General features: G+C 45.2%; 1 protein-coding gene across 14 annotated transcripts in view; it reads right to left on the bottom strand.

Moving 5' to 3' along the window:
- The window catches only part of SCRIB (scribble planar cell polarity protein), a 295493-nt gene that overhangs the window by 222405 nt on the left and 52683 nt on the right, over positions 1-20405 (bottom strand). The gene's annotated exons all lie outside the window — the stretch shown is intronic.

Here is a 20405-nt window from a genome sequence, read left to right as displayed (position 1 = left end):
TGAAGTCCTGTAAACTGTAAGGTGCGGCCTCCATGGATCGGACTCGTTTTTCCAGCTCATCCCACCGATGCTTGGTGGATTGAGATCTGGAGATTTGAGGGCAAAGTCAACGTCTCAAACTGTTGAGTTCCTCAAACAATTCTTGAACCACTTATGCAGTGTAGCAGGGCGCATTATCCTGCTGTAAGAGTCGGTTCACACTGAGGCGACACGACTCCTTACTACTTCGGGGGTGACTTGTGCATTCCCGTGCACCACGACTTCGGAGCGACTTGCAGGGACTTCACATAATGTAAGCCTATGCAAGTCACTCCCAGGTCGCCCCGAAGTAGTACAGGATCCTTTTTCTAAGTCGAAGCGACTTGTGTCTCTCCTATTAGAACGGGTCCTGTAGCAGTCAATGGACCGCGAGGGAGCGCGACTTGTCAGGCTGACCAGTCTCCTGACAAGTCGCGCTAGTGTGAACCAACTCCAAGAGGTCACTGCCATCAGGGAATACAGTTTCCATAAAGGGGTATACTTGGGTCACCGACAATATTTAGGTAGGTGGTAGGCAAGTAACATCAACATGAATGGCAGGAGCCAAGGTTACCCAGCAGAACATAGCCCAAAGCATCACACTGCCTCCGCCAGCTTGTCTTCTTGCTATACTGCACCCCGGTGCCATCCCTTCCCCAATAAGTAAAGCATACCCAGCAATCCAATTGAAGTTTAAAAAAACGTGATTCATCAGACCTGGCCACTTTCTTCCAATGCTTCAGTTCTGATTCTCACGTGCCCATTGTAGGCACTTTTGGCTGTGGACATGGGTCAGCATGGGCACCCTGACTGTTCTGCAGCTACGCAGCCCCATACACAACACCGCAGTGCCCGTCATTTCTGCTTTCAACACATCAACATCAGGGACAACATGTTCACTTGCTGCCCAATATATCCCATCCACTTTCAGATGCCATTGTAACAAGATTATCAAGGTTACTCCCTTCACCGGTCAGTGGTCATAATGTTATGAGTGATCGGTGTATGTATCAGTGCTGTACAGAGAACCACAGAAATCCTGCATCAGAGAAGCTTGCAATCTAATATTCCCCCACAGTCACACACATTATACATTTATATATTATTATTATACAGGATTTATATAGCGCCAACAGTTTACGCAGCGCTTTACCGTGTGGGGGGGAAGACAATACAGTTACAGTACAATTCAATACAGGAGGAATCAGAGGGCCCTGCTCGTTAGAGCTTACAATCTAGCTCTGACATATACCACAGTGCTGTACAGAGAACACTGAGCCAGGCACATCATTCTCTGTACCAGAGGAGCTTACGCTCTAATGTCCATCCACAGGCACACACTATTATCATTATACATTTATATAGCTCTGACTTATACCACAGTGCTGTACAGAGAACACTGAGCCACTCACATCAGTCTCTGTACCAGAGGAGCTTACACTCTAATGCCCCCCCCCCCCCCAGTTACACAATAATATACATTTGTATAGCTCTGACATATACCGCAGTGCTGTACAGAGGTCACTGAGCCAGTCACATCAGTCTCTGTACCAGAGGAGCTTACACTCCAATATTTCCCCACAGTCACAAACATTATACATTTATATAGCTCTGACATATACCGCAGTGCTGTACAAAGAACACTGAGCCAGTCATATCAGTCTCTGTGCCAGAGGAGCTTACACTCTAATGCCCCCCCCCCCAGTCACACACTATTATTATTATTATACATTTATATAGCTCTGACATATACCGCAGTGCTGTACAGAGAACACTGAGCCAGACACAGCCGTTTCTGCACCAAAGGAGCTTACACTCTGATTGCTCCTTTGTACTTACATGCTCATTATACATTAGAAACATGTGCTGGTTTATGATGGGAACAGTTTAGGCCGAATTGTTCTGGGCCTGTAAATGATTCATAAAGTCCTGGTATTCATTACTGGCTAATCAGACAATAGCAGGGCATGTATTATTTGGTTGAGGAAACCATATCACTGGAACTAATCAGAAGGGTAGACGGAGTATGAGGTGAATGCGAAGGGTGGGGAATATAGGAGGAAGAACAGGAGTGGATTATTGAACACTGGGAACGTGAAACTCTCTCGCCTTCCTCTCACGACACCGTATTGGGTGCTTAGGCTTGTAGCTGCCATTCCTTAGTGCTATCAATAAGGCACACAGAGCTCTCAGGTCAGAGTGTGCACAGGGCTTCCTGTCCAATCATCGCAGGTGAAGAGAGCAGCAGAGAGTAGTGACAGGTCCTCTTTAGAGAGCAATTAAGGCTTTATTATACCCCCTGGTATTTTCCCTGTGTACAGCAGATACAGATCACAGATAGACTTTCCAAGGTCTCCATCGGAGCCAGCGCAGCATACCGTCACAAAAACTCTAAGGCCAGTTCACACTGGTGCGTTATGCGCTCCAACTTTGAGAGCACGTCGCATCACGAGTTGCACCCTATTAACTGCAATGGAACTGTTCTAATAAGAGCGACTTGAGCAGCTCCGACTTAGAAAAAGGTTACTGCACTACTTTTGGTCCAACTTCGGCACGACTGTTAAAGAAGTTGCATGCAAGTCTCACCCAAGTCACGCTGGTAAGACGGCTTAGAAGCTGAACCGGGCCTAAACCACAAAGTGCTCGGGTCGGGCCCAAGTCATGCTGGTAAGACGGCTTGGAAGCTGAACTGAGCCTAAACCACAAATCGCTCAGGTCGGGCCCAATTCACGCTGGTAAGTCGGCTTCGAAGCTGAACTGGGCCTAAACCACAAATCGCTCAGGTCGGGCCCAAGTCATGCTGGTAAGACGGCTTGGAAGCTGAACTGAGCCTAAACCACAAATCGCTCAGGTCGGGCCCAATTCACGCTGGTAAGTCGGCTTCGAAGCTGAACTGGGCCTAAACCACAAAGAGATCGGGCCGGGCCCAAGTCATGCTGGCAAGACGGCTTTGAAGCTGAACTGAGCCTAAACTACAAAGCTCTCGGGTCGGGCCCAAGTCATGCTGGCAAGGCGGCTTCAAAGCTAAACCAGGCCTAAACCACAAAGAGATCGGGTCGGGCCCAAGTCATGCTGGCAAGACGGCTTTGAAGCTGAACTGAGCCTAAACTACAAAGCTCTCGGGTCGGGCCCAAGTCACGCTGGTAAGTCGGCTTCGAAGCTGAACCGGGCCTTAACCACAAAGAGCTCAGGTCGGGCCCAAGTCATGCTGGCAAGTCGGCTTCAAAGCTAAACCAGGCCTAAACCGCAAAGCACTCGGGTCGGGCCCAAGTCATGCTGGCAAGGCGGCTTCAAAGCTAAACCAGGCCTAAACCACAAAGCGATCGGGTCAGGCCAAGTCACGCTGGTAAGACGGCTTTGAAGCTAAACTGAACCTAAACCACATAGCGCTCGGGTGGGGCCCAAGTCATGCTGGTAAGTCGGCTTCAAAGCTGAACCGGGCCTAAATCACAAAGCGCTCGAGCCCTCGCTCCTGTGGTCAAGGTGCTCCTCTTCCCTGCACCAATCAGGAGGGTGGTAGTAGCTAGAGCGGATAACAGGGAGAGACCCTTCGCTTCCCGGAGAGGAAGATGGACCCGGGGACCCAAACTGTTACTGCAAGCAGCTACCTCATTTCTTCTCATTGAGACACCCGACTGCTGACCGATAAACCCAACATTAAATATTAGAGGTGCACAGAATGGAAATTTTGGTGCCGGAACTGAAAAAGAAGAATGCACATGGCTGAAAACCGAAAATGACAGTATAAATGTGTTCTTACAGTGCATCCAGAAAGTAATTACAGTGCTTCACTTTTTCCACATTTTATGTTACAGCCTCATTCCAAAATGGATTAAATTCATTATTTACCTCAAAATTCTACAAACAATCCCCCATAATGACAACGCTTTTGTTTTTTCATCATTTTAGGCCAATTTATATTCTACCTATTTTTGGTTTTAAAAAAAAAAAAAAAAAAATTGCAATAAGCCCCATTTTGATTGGTTTACGCAAAAGTTATCGCGTCTACAAACTAGGAGAAAGATTTGTCATTTTTATTGTTTTTATTTTACCAATAATGGCGGCGATCTGCAGGACTGTGACATTGCGGCGGACAGATCGGACCCCTGACATTTTTTACACTTTTGGGGGGACCAGTGACATTACTACAGTAATCAGTGCTAGAAATATGCACTGTCACTGTAATAATGACACTGGCAGGGAAGGGGTTAACAGTGGGTGACAAGGGGTTAAATATAAGCCATGGGGAGTGTTTCTAACTGTATGGGGGCGTGGCTTTTGAAATGACCATAGAGACCTGTGTTCCTATATAGAAGGATCACGGGAGCTCTGTGATCTTTCCAGAGAGGAGAACGGTCAGCTGTGTTTACAACAGCCGACCGTCCTCTCTCAGCGGGAAAAGATCGCGGGTGGCCGGCGGAAATCAGAGCTGCCAGCTTTGTGCATTGGAGTCCCTGCTGACGAGTGCGGGCGGGAGCACACTGCCGGTGGTGCGCGCTTACCCCCTAGCTGCAGGTGCACAACCGACTTAGGTCTACGTCGGATCACGTAGGAGGGGCTGCCTGCCGCAATAAAACGGTGGCGGGCGGTCGGGAAGTAGTTAAAGGAATATGAATCCATTGTCGGCCATTATTGGCACCTTAAGCTCAAGCAAAATGTATCCCTTGAAATTTTCTGTATGTCTTTACACCGGTCCGCCGTGCTTCTGTTGTGGTGTTAAAAATCCCGCTCGCTGCAGTTGTTGTGTTGATTACCACAGGTTTATAACAGATGGACTCAAGTCATTGTATCATTTTATGTCGCTTTATTTCTACTTGAACTGTATAATGCAACCTTTGGTCAAATAAAGAAATTACCAAAAAAAATCAAAAAAATGAAAAACCCTGCTTGCTGCATATTTGGTCAGTAAAAAAAAAAAAGCACCAAAAAAACCCAAATCCCAATTAAAATGCATTGAAAACGCAGCAGAATCTGAGTCACATGACCTATGAAAAACACACCATAAGCACTGTATAATCGCAGCAACATCGCGTGTGTTTTCAGTGCCATTATTAACACCTTTTTCCTTTATGGGCCATTATGCTTCTGCAACCGAAATTTTGGTGCATCTCTAATAAATATACAATAAAAAAAGAGAATCCTCAAGTATGACCCAGCAAAACATACAAAATCTAACAAACAACCGGCACGAGATCCTGCCTGCGTGACAGACTGCGCTATGAGAATCGCACACAGGAAGCCAGCTGTGAGTAAAATCTCTCTCCATAATATCTCTAACTCTGATAAACTTCTGAAAAGTAAGCAAAAGGTTTAAGTACAGCAAAAACTTGTAAGGTATGGAGTGTATTTTTTTTTATTAACCACTTGCGACCCACTAACAGTACATTTACTGCTATCTGGTGGCAAAGCAACGTACGTATGGTTTTTGGGCACGCGTGAGCACGCCCCCTGCTGGACTGTAATTGGAGTCACTTTTGACAGTCTATGCCACACCACAGAATCCGAGGGGACGGCTTTCCCCCCTCCAGCACACACAAGGTGATCAACAGCCTTAACTGTGCACGTTTCCCTATGAGACTGTACAGGGGGTGTGTCCATTCCCTCCATTCAGGTCTCAGATTACACTCAGCTCCCTCTCTATGCTGGGCAGTGTGTGAGAACAGATGCAGCCCCCCGCTAAAGCTCAGAAATGCTGTGTAAAATGTGCGCTTTAGGAGGCTGTGGAGGAGGGAGGGCTGCAAATAAACAGGTACAACTTATTTAGGAGGATTTGTTTCATCTCTGTGTATCAGAGGGGGGGGGGGGGGGAGAGGGGAGGGAAGAGGGTAAAGGGAGGAAAGAGGGTAATTTGAGGGAAGAGGGGAGGGGAAGGGTGGGGAGGGGAAGGAAAGGAAAGGGAAGAGGGGAAGGGGAGGGTGAGGGAAGGGTGGGGAGGGTGAGGGAAGGGTGGGGAGGGTGAGGGAAGGGTGGGGGAAGGGGAGGGGTGGGGAGGGTGAGGGAAGGGGAGGGGTGGGGAGGGTGAGGGAAGGGGAGGGGTGGGGAGGGTGAGGGAAGGGGAGGGGTGGGGAGGGTGAGGGAAGGGGAGGGGTGGGGAGGGTGAGGGAAGGGGAGGGGTGGGGAGGGTGAGGGAAGGGGAGGGGTGGGGAGGGTGAGGGAAGGGGAGGGGTGGGGAGGGTGAGGGAAGGGGAGGGGTGGGGAGGGTGAGGAAAGGGGAAGGGTGGGGAGGGTGAGGAAAGGGGAAGGGTGGGGAGGGGTGAGGAAAGGGGAGGGGTGGGGAGGGGTGAGGAAAGGGGAGGGGTGGGGAGGGGTGAGGAAAGGGGAGGGGTGGGGAGGGGTGAGGAAAGGGGAGGGGTGGGGAGGGGTGAGGAAAGGGGAGGGGTGGGGAGGGGTGAGGAAAGTGAGGAAAGGGAAGAGGGGTGGGGAAGGGAAGAGGGGTGGGGAAGGGAAGAGGGGTGGGGAAGGGAAGAGGGGTGGGGAAGGGAAGAGGGGTGGGGAAGGGAAGAGGGGTGGGGAAGGGAAGAGGGGTGGGGAAGGGAAGAGGGGTGGGGAAGGGAAGAGGGGTGGGGAAGGGAAGAGGGGTGGGGAAGGGAAGAGGGGTGGGGAAGGGAAGAGGGGTGGGGAAGGGAAGAGGGGTGGGGAAGGGAAGAGGGGTGGGGAAGGGAAGAGGGGTGGGGAAGGGAAGAGGGGAGGGGAAGGGAAGAGGGGAGGGGAAGGGAAGAGGGGAGGGGAAGGGAAGAGGGGAGGGGAAGGAAAGGGAAGAGGGAAGGGGAGGGTTAGGGAAGGGGAGGGGGAGGGTGAGGGAAGGGGAGGGGAGGGGGAGGGTGAGGGAAGGGGAGGGTGAGGGTGAGGGAAGGGGAGGGGGAGGGAGGGGTGGGGAGGGGAAGGGGGAAGGAGGGGAAGGGGAAGGGGTGAGGAGGGGAAGGGGAGGGGTGAGGAGGGGAAGGGGAGGGGTGAGGAGGGGAAGGGGAGGGGTGAGGAGGGGAAGGGGAGGGGTGAGGAGGGGAAGGGGAGGGGTGAGGAGGGGAAGGGGAGGGGTGGGGAGGGGAAGGGGAGGGGTGGGGAGGGGAAGGGGAGGGGGAGGGGAGGGGAGGGTGAGGGAAGGGGAAGGGTGGGTAGGCGTGTGCAGACACTACTGAAATCAATGACCGGCTGCTGGCTACATAGACTGGATCTAGAAGTGAATCCCGGAGTGTAGATCCGCGGGGGTCTGTATGAGATCCATGCAGATCTAAGCAGGCGGTCACCTGTCACTGATTTCAACAGGCTGCCTGAATGCAGCTAAACCGAATAGCTGTACATCCTGGAGGGAGGGGGGTGCAGATGGCTCTTCGCATGGGAGTACGGATCAGTACACTCATTTGAACGAGGCCTAATAAAGTTTTCTGCATATTAGTAGCACTCCTCTAAAGCTACCACCGGTAATGTACACTGGTGGGAGGCCATCTTCTAAAAACCGCAGTTTATAACCCAAACAAGGTATGCAAAATTTGGTGAAGTGAGTCACGGATCCAGTCACGGTTCCTAATGCTGAGAACAACACCTACTTGAAGAACTGAACTGCGCAGCGCACCACTGATCGGGTGGCGGTCACTACACTGGTCACATAAGAGTCTCACACGACCACCGATGTCTGAGGAAGAACGGCTAATCATCTAGTGATCACACAAGGTGCTGGCTCCTTTCAATGACTCATTTTGGGACCCCAAAATCAGCAGCCAACTTATAATTATGAGATTTAAAAGGGGGAAAAAAAAAAACATCCAGAACTTCGGTATTCTGGAATACAAGTTGATAATTTACACAACGCTCCCCATGTTCCCCAATAACAGACCGGTGTACTGCAGAAACAAGTCCCCCAACATGTTTCACAGAAGTTTTCTTTGAACCAGAAAGAAAAGGGCGCCCCCCCTCCCCCCTGCGACATTCAGCCATTGATGCGAGTCTGAATAATGTGAAATTGAAACCTTTGTTGCTGGGAGAGTGGAGAGGCCCTGCAAGCTGGGGAGGGGTTTGGGGGGATTTTGCAGGTTCCTCTGACGGGAGAATATTATTCAGATTTCCTCTTCCAGCTGATTAAACAGAAGAAAAGGGGAGAAAGTTCACAGCGATGGCATGGAAGAATGCAATGCTGGAAACTGGAAGAGGACAATTAAAGGATCATTCCACCCAAATCCAATCATCTCTAAAGGATGGATGGATGGATGGACGGACGGACGGACGGACGGACTGTGCAATTTCAGTAGCGAGATCTTCATCAATGTTCCAGCAGCTGCCACTTCACTGACTTTAGACACAAAGTAATTTAAGGCAAAATCTGTGAATAGAATTCCTCTGCAGAAATGAGAAAGTTACAAAGTTACCACTGAAAAACTGAAGAAAGCAGAGAAAAGGATCTGAAATAAGGAAACGGCTGCATCTCTTCTCTTCATAATCTCCAATTATGCCAAAAAACTCCATTTCTGAAATCTTCACAGCCAAACAAAAATAAATAAAAAGGTCCCTAACTTCTGAACGGAGGCAACAATCACATTTCCTCCACCAATTTAAAGTGAAAGTCCAAACACTACCAGAAGAATGTTTTCAAAACTATATTTTCAATTAAAAAGAACAAAAACCCTCTAAAACAAAATTTTAGTGCACACAAACAATATAACCCCCAGTTCTTTGTATAAAATAAAAAATAAAATAAAATAATTTTACTTAACACAAACACAATATAATCGTCATTCTTTTTAGTACAAAATAAAAAATATTTTTAAATTAAAAAAAATAAAAATGAGTGAACACAAAACACAATATAATCATCATTCTTTTTTAGCACAAAAAAAAATAATAATTTTAGTGAACACAAACATAATATAGTCGACATTCTTTTAGTACAGAATTAAAAAATATTTTCAATAAAAAAAAAAAAATGGAATTTTATTGCACACAAACACAATAAAATTGCAATGTATTTTTGTATAAAATAAAAAATATTTTCCACAACAAAGAAACCAAAATTAAATTTTAGTGCACACAAATACAATATAATCCCATTTTTTTTAATAAAAAAATAAAACATTTTCAATAAAAATAAACTAAAATGAGATTTTAGTGCACACAAAAACACAATATAGTCCCCTTTTATTTTGTATAAAATAAAAACTATTTTAATTAAAAAAAAACACAAATATGAAACTTTAGTACACACACACACAAATATTCTCAATTTTTTTTTAAACATATATTCTCAATAAAAAAAAAAAAAAAAATGAAAGTTAAGTGCAAACAAATATGATCCCCATTTCTTCGTTTAAAAAAAAAAAAAATTTATATATTTATATATATATATATATATATATATATATATATATATATATATATATATATATATATACATATATATATATATATACATACATACACAATTTTTTTTTATTGAAAATGTTTTTATTTAATACAAAAAAATGAGGGTCATATTTGTTTGCACTAAAATTTCATTTTAATGTTAAATTGAAAATATTTATTTTATACAAAAAAGGGGGGACTATATCATGTTTGTGTGCACTAAAATAAAAATTTTATTGAAAATGTTTTATTCTATATTAAAAAATGGGGATTATATTGTGTATGTGTGCACTAAAATTTTATTCCTGTTTTATTTTTGTTCATTAAATATTTTTTATGTTGTGTGTATGTATATATATAAAACTGGGGATTATATTGTATTTGTGCAAGCCTAATTTTTTTTTTTAAATGGAAAATATTTTTTAAGCGTACACAAATATAAGTACACAAATACAATATACAGTAAACCCCCGCTCCATCGCGGTGCAGTTTTTGCGGTCCCGGTATATTGCGTTTTTTTCTGTAATGTTATTTTACTATGTAAATCATTGAAAATTAAATATTTTTGTGTTTTCCATAGCTCTTGCTCTGTCTCTCAGTATCTTTTATGTGTTTAAATGAGTTTCTATTGTTTTAAAAGTGTGTTTAAAGACCTTAAAATGCTTTTAAAAGTACAGTGACAGTAAAAAAAAAAAACATGCCTACAATGCATTTTAATAGGGTTTTTCTATTTTGCGGATTTTCCCTTTTCGCAAGTGGGTCCGGAACGTAACCCCCGCGATGGAGGGGGGTTTACTGTAACCCCCCTTTTTTTTATATAACAAAAAATATTTAATGAAAACCAATATTATAATACAATTTTAGTAAAATTGGGTGTGAACGCTCATGCAGTGCAATTCTGGCAAGCATTGCATCGTGGGAAAGTCGGAGTTACTAAAATAGCAGAGAGGTGATATTTAGCTAAAAACGGCAAAAACGCTGAAATACGCCAAGGCAAAAAAGCTAAAAAAAAAAACGCTGAAAAACTCACTACAAAGCTACTGGCGTTTTTATAACGTCCCGTGTGCATGAGGCCTAATGGTTCAAGAGAAGAATAAATGAAATACAATGTATCGGTCATGGGACGTGTTATTTTTAGAGGCGATACAGATATGTAATAATCGCTGCGGATATTTGGATTATTATATTTATAGATGTGTAAAATCTGCATCTGGTTACTTTCCTGCGTCCCGCAAACATTTCATACGAATTCAGAAAGAAAAGGGAAGACAAAGGCCGGGTGGCGGTTTTGTTAGAAAAGCTTCTTTGTGTCTCCTGGAAGTTGGAGGATTTTGTGCTGCGATCAAACAATTCATTATAAAAGAAGCGGGGAAACCCCCCCACCCCCCCTCTCCGCAGGCGGTCATGTCATCGGTGGGACAATGGGCACAACAGCTGTGCCGGGTCAGCGGATTGTGGAAAGACTGGGGGGGGCTCTGACGGAGATTAACAGGCACACAATAATGAAGCTGGCACCTGCCTTCACACTCAGCTCCCCCCCCCCCCTCACCCACCCAGCTTCACACATCAGCCAACACTCTGAGCAGACAGCATACAGCCCGTCCCCAACTCACAGCCGGCTTCATGCCACAGACACGCTGGGGTCTTCTGCCAACATGGTGGAAAATCCAATTACAGCTCATTTCTAAACAAAATCCCCCCCCCCCCGCCTTATAAAAGTACTGCTGTATATTCAGAACCTGCTGTGTATTCCTCATCACTTTTTCTAAGGGTGCGTTTAAATTTTTACGGTGCGTTACGATGACGTATTAACATTGGAAATAATGGGCTACCAATGCACCAAAATTTCCCCAACGGCACATCACAATATGGCGTATTGTGGCACAGTGCATTGTATGGGCAGGCCATAGACCAGGGGGTCTTCAAACTACGGCCCTCCAGTTGTTCAGGAACTACAATTCCCATCATGCCCTAGTCATGTCTGTGAATGTCAGAGTTTTACAATGCCTCATGGGATGTGTAGTTCTACAACAGCTGGAGGGCCGTAGTTTGAGGATCCCTCAATTCTCTTTCCTACAATCACGTGATTCCCCCACCAACACAGTCAGTGCCTCCCGCATCACTATGGTGTTCTGCCCCTGGAGGGAGGCGGAGCCTTCCTGGCCAGCAGAACACAGCGATTACTGCTAGCAGCTATAGCCCGCAGGCAGTAATCGCACGCCAAAAACCCCACAGGCTGCTTGTACGGAAGTCGATCAATGGATCGTTTTTAACCAGTTCTGGACCGGAAGGATTTGCCCCCCTTAATGACCAGGCCATTTTTTTACGATTCGGCACTGCGTTACTTTGACAATTGCGTGGTCGTGCAACGCTGTATCTAAATACATTTGATGTCTGTTTTTTCCCCCACAAATAGAGCTTTCTTTTGGTGGTATTTGATCACCTCTGCGATTTTAATTTTTTGGGCTATTAACCACTTAAGCCCCGGAGGATTTTCCTGCTAAACGACCAGGGGGTATTTTGCAATTCGGCACTGCGTGACTTTAACGGACAATTGCGCAGTCGTGCGACACTGTATCTAAACGAATTTGGCGTCCTTTTTTTCCCACAAACAGAGCTCTCTTTTGGTGGTATTTGATCACCTGTGCGATTTTTTGATCACGCGCTATAAACAAAAAAAGAGCGTCAATTTTGCAAAAATAATATTTTTTTACATTTTTTTATATGAAATTCCCCCCCAAAAAAAATGTAAAAATCAAAATTTTTTAACATTTTCGGCCAATTTGTTTTATGCTACCTATGTTTGGTAAAAAAAAAAAAAAAAAAAAAAAAAAAAATCGCAAAAAACGTATTTTGATTGGTTTGCGCAAAAGTTATCGCGTTTACTAACAAAGGGAAAGATTTGTCATTTTTGTTTTTTATTTTTTTTAACGCGTAATGGCGGCGATCTGCGATTTTTTTTGCGGGACTGCGACATTGCGGCGGACAGATCGGACCCTTGACTGACATTTTTGACAAAAAAAAAACATTTTTAACTTTCTGCTATATAACATTTCCAAAGAAAAAAAAAATTAAATCTAAATGCTACATATTTTTCATGATAAAAAAAAGAAAAAAAAAATCGCAATAGGCATATTTTGATTGGTTTTGCGCAAAAGTGATCACATCTACAAACTACGGGAAAGATTTATGTCATTTTTATATTTTTTAATGTTACTAGTAATGGTGGGGATCTGCGATTTTACGCGGGACTGCGACATTGCGGCGGACAGATCAGACCCCTGACAGATTTTTGACACTATTGGGGGGGGGGGGGGACCAGTGACATTACTACAGTAATCAGTGCTAAAAAACTGGATTTGCCCATGCATCCCTATGGGGCAGCGGATGTCAGTGGTGACATGTCCGCTGACACCCGCTGCTATCCAATTCCGATCCTGTCCGTGAAATCCGGATGGATGGATACCCGATTTTCCGTCCAGCGGATCGGATGAGAATCGGACTCCTCCCTCTCCGCACATAGAGTGGAGACAGAGCTGTCACCTGCATGCTCAGCGGGGATCGGCAGATTGATCCTCCGCCGAGCAGAGAACGGACTGGACAGTGGAAAGGAGCCTTACCGTAAAATCCTTTTCTCTTAAGCTCAAGGACAGACGCAGTACACGCCCCTCTATTTTTGAGTTGGGTTGGTATGATTTCTCTGACACTGCTTTGATACATAACTGACATCCTATAGCAGGAAGAGAGAGGATATATCCCCTGGGACTGCCCAAAGGTGTAGCCAGAACTTTTGTCTGCCTAGTGTCCTACTCCTGTAGGGGGCAGCATAACCCTACTGATATCAAGATAGGAGAACTGCATCTGTCAATGAGCGACAGAGAAATATGCACTGTCACTGTACTAATGACACTGGCAGGGAAGGGGCTAACCTAGGGGTGAGCAAATGGTTAAGTGTGAGCCTAGAGGGTGTTTTTTACCTGTGTGTGTGTAGGGGGGGGGGCTTGTGAAATGACCATAGAGACATGTGTTCCTATATAGAAGGATCAAAGAAGCTCGGTGATCATTCCACAGAGAATGGTCAGCTGTGTTTACAACAGCAGGCCGTTCTTTTTTCTTAGCGGAGAGCAATTGCGGGTGTCAGGCGGCAATCGGTGCGCTGGTCCCGTGCATCGGCTTCCCCGCTGCCCAGTGAGGGCTGGAGCGTGTCGAGGGGGGCGACACGCCTTAAAAAGCCCATAAAAACGCCCGAAAAAAGCCCATAGAAATGCCTGAAAAAAAGCCCATAGAAATGCCTGAAAAAAAGCCCATAGAAATGCCTGAAAAAAAGCCCATAGAAATGCCTGAAAAAAGCCAGATAAAAACGCCTGAAAAAAAGCCCATAGAAATGCCTGAAAAAAGCCCATAGAAATGCCTGAAAAAAAGCCTGATAAAACGCCAGAAAAAAACGCCAAAAAAAAAAAAAAAAACACAGATAAAATGCCAGAAAAAATGCCTGAAAAAAATGCCTGAAAAAAGCCAGAAAAAAACGCCTGAAAAAAGCCAGAAAAAACACCCGAAAAAAAGCCAGAAAAAAAACGCCTGAAAAAAAAAAAAAAAAAAAAAAAAAGATAAAATACCTGAAAAAAAAAAAAAAACCATAAAACGCCTGAAAAAAAAAAAAAAAACAGATAAAATACCAGAAAAAATGCCAGATAAAACGCCTGAAAAAAGCCAGAAAAAATGCCTGAGAAAAAGCCAGAAAAAAACGCCTGAAAAACGCCTGATAAAAAAAAAACCAGATAAAATGCCTGGAAAAAAAAAAAAAAAAAAAAAAAAAAAAACAGATAAAAACGCCCATAGGAACACCTGAAAAACGCCCATAAAAACGCCTGAAAAAAGCCCATAGAAATTCCTAAAAAATGCCTTTAGGCTCCATTCACAGAGCGTATCGTTTTCAGGCTTTTTACAGGTGTTTTTTCTGGCGTTTTTCAGGCTTTTTTTCGCAGGTATTTGGAAGCAGGCATTGACATCTAACAAACGCTTGTAATCTGCCAAAAAAAGAAGCTCCATGTACTTTTTTGAGCTTCAGGCGACTAAACGCTCAGATGTGAACAGGGGGCCATTGAAATGAATGGGATTTTGTTTGTTGGGCGTTTTGAGACTTCAGAGATGAGCATTTTACAAGCTGAAAAACGCTCAGATGTGAATGGAGCCTTTAAGGCTACGTTCACATGTTAGCGTAGCGGACCGCGGCAGAATCACTGCGATTCTGCCTGCGATCCAGAAATCATTGCAAATCGCGGGACGCCTGTGCGTTGCCGTTGATTTGCAATGGCACCCCAAACGCTGTGCGATGTTTCCGCTATTTCCACCTCCCGAATCGCGGTAACATCGCGCAAACAAAATCGCGGGTCGCATGATGCCCCAAAGAAGCTCTTTGGCCGATTGTCGGCTTGTTAGTATGATGCTTCCGACAACCGACTGCGACTTTTCGGCCGAACAAAATCTGGTGAGCATGCTATAAAATTTTTGTAGGCCAACACCAGAACGGCCGATTGTTCGTCAGTCAGTACAGATTTCGGCCGACAAAAATCTGATGAGCAAGATTGGGCATGCTCAGAGAAGAAAAAACACACGGAAAGTAAACCAGCACATGACATCACTTCTGCAGTCGGTTGTTGTTGGCTGACAAAATTTGTGTGCAGTCTTTAGCACTTTTCAACCGACAGGACAGCACCGGACAAAAGACGGCCGATCGTTCGGCTGACAATCGGTGCGTGTGTACGGGGCAATGCTTTCCAGTCCAGGAGAAGACTTCCCATAAGTATATGAAAAAAGGAAGGGGCGGAGTTCTGCTTTAATATTCCTCATCTGTGTAGCTTGTAACAAGAAATATTGCTACATGAGGGTCTGATTGGCAGCCAGGCAACTAGAATTTGGCAGCCAGGCAGCTAGTATTTGGCAAAGGTGGTCTGCAATGGTCGTCCCCATGTAGAGAAGATTCTGCTGTATTGGCAGATCTCAAACCCGATGGAGCGATGGAATTCCGCTTCACCCATCACAAAGGGGCGGATTCCCAGCCTTCCATAGATCAGATCCCGTTCTGTATATCGCCGGGGACAGAACAATGGAGGACATTAGAACACATCCTGAAACACAGCGCTCCCAATCCATTACACTCACAAATGCCTGAAATTCCAAAAATTCCACAACACTTCTGCACCCATTTACTTCTCTGTATCGCTGTTACAACAACAAGGACAAAAATCTGAAGAATGACACAATTTCCAAAGAAAAAAAACAAGAAAAAAAGCTGCAGAAAAAGAATCGGGTTAATAATGATCTATCCTATGAACTTCCATAAAATTGGGACTCCTAAAGGAATGAGGAACTTCTACTACCAGGAGGAAGCAGGGACTGACTAATCGGCTTTGAATCTAGGAGCCAACTAAAAAAGTTAGGAGCCAGTTTGTAACATTGGGAGGGGGTTTATGTGCTTGGGTGTAACTTATTTTACAATTAAAAAAAAAAAGACAAAGTTCTTTATGAGATGATCTCTAGGTGGCAGATTCTCTTTTGGACACATGCTGTCCTTTTTTCATCCATCCATTGACAGATGAAAAACGGACATCAATGCATCTCTATGTAAAAACAGATGACAACAGATGATCATCAGTTAACATCCGTTTTCATCCGCTTCCGTCAATGTCTGTTTTTTTGAACGTATGAATGCTCTATTTTTCATCCGTCAAAAAAACGGATCGGATAAAAAACGGACGGACGACGGACGGACGGACGGACGGACGGACGGACGACGGACGACGGACGGACGGACGACGGACCAAAAACGGACCAAAAACGGACCAAAAACGGACCAAAAACGGACCAAAAACGGACCAAAAACGGACCAAAAACGGACCAAAAACGGACCAAAAACGGACACATTTTGACGTGACTGAACTGATAAACTGAATGGACCGTAAGGCCCCTTTCACACTGGTGCGACTTCAAAGTCGCACGATTTTACCGCGACTTTGATGCGAGTCTGACTGGGCTTATAATGTCTTTTCCTCAAAACGCACCAAAATCATGCCAAAAGTAGTGCAGGGACTACTTTGAAGTCGGTGTGACTTCAAGTCGCACAGATATAAATGGGGACCATTGTAAATAATGGAGAATGACTTGTCATGTGATTTTGCAGTCCCAAATCGCATGACAAGTCGCACAAGTGTGAAAGGGGCCTTAACCACTTCTGGACCAGAAGGATTTGCCCCCTTAATGACCAGGCCGTTTTTTTTTTTTTTTTGATTCAGCACTGCGTTAATTTAACAGACAATTGCGCGGTCGTGCGACGCTGTACCCAAATAAAATTGATGTTCTTTTTTTCCCACAAATAGAGCTTTCTTTTGGGGATATTTGATCACCTGTGCGATTTTAGCTTTTTGTGCTATACACAAAAAAAGAGCGACAATTCTAAAAATTATATTATAATATATATATATATATATATATATATATATATATATATTATTATTTTTTTTTTTTTTTCACATTCTGCTATAGAACATTTCCCAAAAAAAAAAATGTTAAAAATCTAATTTTTTTTTAACATTTCAGGCCAATTTGTTTTCTGCTACCTATCCTTGGTAATGCAAAAGAAAAAAAAAAAATTAACAATAAGCATAAATTGATTGGTTTGCAAAAGTTATCGCGTCTACTAACTAGGGGAATTATTATTAACTATGTCATTGTTTTTTTTTTTTTTTTTTTTTTACTAGTAATGGCGGCGATCTGCGATTTCTAGCGGGACTGCGACATTGCGGCGGACAGATCGGACCCCTAACTGACATTTTTGACACTTTTGGGGGGACCAGTGACATTACTACAGTGATCAGTGCTAAAAATATGCACTGCTACTGTAAAAATGACACTGGCAGGGAAGGGGTTAACACTGTGGGTGATCAAAGGGGTTAAATGTGAACCTAGAGAGAGATTCTAACTGTATGGGGGCGGGGCTTGTGAAATGACCATAGAGACATGTGATCCTGTATAGAAGGATCCCAGGAGCTCTGTGATCATTCCAGGTAGAAGAACGGTCGGATGGGTTTACAACAGCCGACCGTTCTCCTCTCTCAGCGGGGAACGATCGCAGGTGTCAGGCGGCAATCAGCGCTGCCTGCCCCGTGCATCCAAGTCCCCGCTGCAGAGTGGGGGCGCGCGCTCGCCCCCTAGCTGCAGGCGCGCAACCGACGTATACCTACGTCGGTTCACGCAGGGGGGGCTGCCTGCCGCAGTATTACTGTAATAATGACACTGGCAGGGAAGGGGTTAACACTGTGGGTGCTCAAGGCGTTAAATGTAAGCCTAGGGGCGTGTTTCTAACTGTATGGGGGCGTGGCTTGTGAAATGATCATAGAGACCTGTGATCCTATATAGAAGGATCACAGGCACTCTGTGATCATTCCAGAGAGAAGAACGGTCAGCTGTGTTTACAATGGCTGGAAATTCTTCTCTCTCAGCGGGGAGCGATCGCAGGTGGCAATCGGAGCTGCCTGCCCCGTGCATCGGAGTCCCCGCTGACGAGTGGGGACCGGAGCGCGTTGCTGGCACCGCGCACTCGCCCCTCTAGCTGCAGTCGCGTGACCAACGTAAACCTATGTCGGTTCGCGCAGGAGGGGCTGAAACTGCGGCGAGCGGTCCGGAAGTGGTTAAAAACAAGGTGACTTCCATTGTCATGCGAATCTGTGCAACTCATATCGCATTGGTGCAAACCGGAGCTAAGAAGGTTTTACTACACTGATTTGGTTGTAGTGATTTCCTATTCCTTCTACCATCAGATAACAGCTCTTCCGTTACTGCTCTGTTGTATAGAGTGCATGCTCTTCAGCCAAAGAAAGCTCCGAATACTGGGCTCCCCTTAGTGGTCTTTGGGGGCGACAAACTTTTCTCAGCCAGACACGGTGAAGGAGGAGACAGGCTGTCACTAAACAGGATACATTCCACTTCCCACAGCAGTGCAGAGGAAACAGGAAGGAATTATTGTCGGGTGGGAGAGGAGACACCCCGACGTCAAGGAATCACAACCAGAACTAAAGCATTCTTCAAGGAACACAACAAACCTGCAGGACATCACTGGATGGTAAGAGGATTGCAGCGCAGTACAGAGGAGGAACCACAATAATCAGGATGTGCAATGCAGAACTCCATCCAAAGCGTGGATTGTTAGTCCGCCCGCTAGTTGTCGCCGCCTTGGAGGCAGCCATGTTTTTGGTTACTAGCGGGCGGACTAATAATCTGTAGTTATTACAGCATCTACTGGAGTGTAAAGGCTGAATACAAGGGGAGGGAATATAAAATGATAGTAAGGGTACATAGGGCAATCGGCTTGGTAAGTAAGGTAATATAATAAAATCATAACATAATATTAATATGGTACAAGCAACCGATTGCCTAGTGTATCTAAAAGGAAGAAAACAGGAAGGGGGGGATGGGACTTTGTGTAAGTGTGTGAGAGAGCGGTTGGCAAGTAGATACAAAAAAGATAATAAATGTCATCAACTTAACCACTTGCCGACCGGTCATGTTGACTGTACTGCGGCAAAGTGGCTCGATTCCGTCCAGCGATGTAGACATACGTCGCTGGGCTCCTCCCGTTGTAGGCGGCGCTCGCGCACCGCCGGAGGTGCGCTCCCGCTGTTTTCAGTCACAGCGGGATTCGGGCCAGGGGAGGAGCGGCGGCAATCGCTGCCACTCTTCCCCGATCGTCGGGGAATCGAGTTTGGAGATCTGCCCGCTTGTGTAAACAAAGCGGGCGGATCTCCTAAGTGACAAACAGTGACAGATTGCAGGGTTCAGCATAGCTCAACATGCGACTGTCCCTGTGTCACTCAGTCCCCTCCCCCCACACACGTCAGTAAGCACCAGGCATACATTAACCCCTCCCTCTCCAATATAATTAACCCCTTCCCTGCCAGTGTAATTTTTACAGTAACAGTGCATATATATAGCACTGATTACTGTAGTAATGTCACTGGTACCCCCAAAAGTGTCAAAAATGTCAGTCAAGGGTCCGATCTGTCCGCCGCAATGTTGCATCCCGCCAAAAAAAAAAAAAAAAAAAAAAAAAAAAAAAAATCGCAGATCGCCGCTATTACTCGTTAAAAAAAAAAAAAACACCAAAAATGACAGAAATCTTTCCCTTAGTTAGTAAACGCAATAACTTTTGCGCAAACCAATCAAAATACGCTTATTGTGTTTTTTTTTTACCAAACATAGGTAGCAGAAAACAAATTAGCCAAAAATTTAAAAAAATTTTGATTTTTACATTTTTTTTTTGGGGGGGGGGAATTTCATATAAAAAAAAAATGTTAAAAATATTATTTTTTCAAAATAAACGCTCTTTTTTTGTTTATAGCGCAAAAAGTAAAAAATCGCACAGGTGATTAAATACCAAAAGAAAGCTCTGTTTGTGGGAAAAAAAAGGACGTAAATTTAGTTTGGGTACGGCGTCGCACGACCGCGCAATTGTCAGTTAAAAGTCGCACAGTGCCGAATCGCAAAAACTGGCCCAGACGTAAGACAGCAAAATCCTCCAGTGGTAAAGTGGTTAAAGTTACGCAAAATAGGCCCTGGTCTTTGAGCAGCCAAATCCTCCGGGGCTTAAAGCGGAGTTCCACCCAAAAGTGGAACTTCCGCTTTAGGGAGTCCTGACCCCCTGACATGCCACATTTGGCATGTCATTTTTTTTGGGGGGGGGGGGGGAGCGGGTACCTAGTTTTGACATGTACCCGCTCCCACTTCTGCTCGGAGCACCGCGGCGCCCTGAACGGAAGTTCTCCTCTCCCCCTCCCTCCCTGCAATCTTCTGGGACACATCAGAGGTCCCAGAAGATTGCCGGCCAATCATGGCGCGCAGCGCGACTCACGCATGCGCAGTGGGTACCCGGCTATGAAGCCGCAAACTGTCACAGCCGGGTGCCCACAGCAGTGATGCCGGCGCCGAGGGAGAGGATCGAGGCTTCGGGCGGCCGCATCGCTGGACCGTTGGACAGGTGAGTGAATGGCTGGAACTCCGCTTTA

The sequence above is a fragment of the Pelophylax lessonae genome (assembly GCF_965119305.1).
Source record: "Pelophylax lessonae genome assembly, chromosome: 5".
NCBI lineage: Eukaryota > Metazoa > Chordata > Amphibia > Anura > Ranidae > Pelophylax > Pelophylax lessonae.
This window is presented reverse-complemented; position numbering and strand designations above follow the sequence as displayed.